We start from the raw sequence: 1,381 nt of genomic DNA, 5'->3' as shown, positions 1-1,381 counted from the left end.
ACTCATCATTGCTAAAATGTACTCTAGGCATTAAAATAGTTCAAAAGAGGGAAAGGAATTAGACCTCTTTACTTTCCTTTAAGTACAAAGTTTTAGATGGCTCACGTAGGCATTGTTAAAAGAGCTGTCTCGGCAGTTTTTTGCATTCATATATAATTAGTTAGAACTCATGGGAAATTTGTTCCTGCACTGTTATTCTATGACCCATTCCATAGGGAAAATATTATATTTCCTTACAAAGACTACTATAATTCTAGCAGAATTAGCAAAGAAAAGGGAATCAATTGTACTCTGAGATTACAGTATAATTTTGACACGAAAGCAATTTTTACTTTGGTAAATTATGTGATACTTCTATGAAGTTAATGAATAGAATATACCACTATTGGGGGAAGTAATTCAGGATGCCTGAGCAAGAAGTTTTATCTCTTAAGGATATGTGAACCATTTGCTTCACTTTTCAATGAGAGCATTAGAAAATATTGGTAGCAGAATTCCAAATGGATGGGAATAGTCAATGCTACTGGAGGTTTCATTTTCTAAAATGGGCCCTTGAATTAATTATAAATTGGCAGATCCCTTTTAGACAGTATTTTTGCAATATTTTTCAAGAGCTGTAAGAATATCTGTGTCCTTTGCCTCACTGATTTCCCTGCTGGGAATCTCTGGGAGGAAAGAATCCAAAATAAGGAAAAACTGATATGCATGAAAGAAACCATAAGCATTGCAGAGTCGGTTGTAGTCATAATGACGGCCCTTGGTATGACCCTTATACACAACCAGAAAAGAACTGAATTCCACCTGTGTAAAACAGGAATGCGAACCGCCCTTGAGAGTAATTCATATAAATTTAATGGAATTTATATGAGTTTAAACTGTGCGTATCACTGTTACTCCTTGGTTACATGCAGCAGACACAGGCTTTGGCAAATCAGGGAAAGAAGTTTTTACGAGGACGTGAAACTTTTGTATGGTCCAAGAAGAGTCTGAATAACCAAGTCTAGAGTTAAGAAATTGGGACAACTTTCAGACTTCTGGTAACAAAACTGGGAAAGTCCTGTCCTCGGGAGAATCAGCTCCTGCTGGTGTCTGCCGGGTGTCTCCTCACCTGCCCAAGGATGAGAGTCCCTGTGCTCTGTCTCGGTTCTTTTGCTCACTTGGTGACGAGTGTAAGGGGAACTTTGGTGAACAGCCCCATCCAGCCCATCCACAGAGGAAGGGGGCTCACTGGGGGAAAGGGGGCATCCTGTACGTGGAGAAGGAAAGAACGGATGTTGAGCAGGCAGAACAACAGAGGTACAATACATGGTGGAATTTATTTTTCTCTCTTAGATAAAGACAGCAATATTTCCTGTTGTATTTTTTTTTTTTTTTTTTTTTT

The sequence above is a fragment of the Chinchilla lanigera genome, unplaced genomic scaffold, assembly GCF_000276665.1.
Source record: "Chinchilla lanigera isolate Chin_1 unplaced genomic scaffold, ChiLan1.0 scaffold00011, whole genome shotgun sequence".
Lineage (NCBI taxonomy): Eukaryota > Metazoa > Chordata > Mammalia > Rodentia > Chinchillidae > Chinchilla > Chinchilla lanigera.
Note: the sequence above shows the minus strand (reverse complement) of the source record.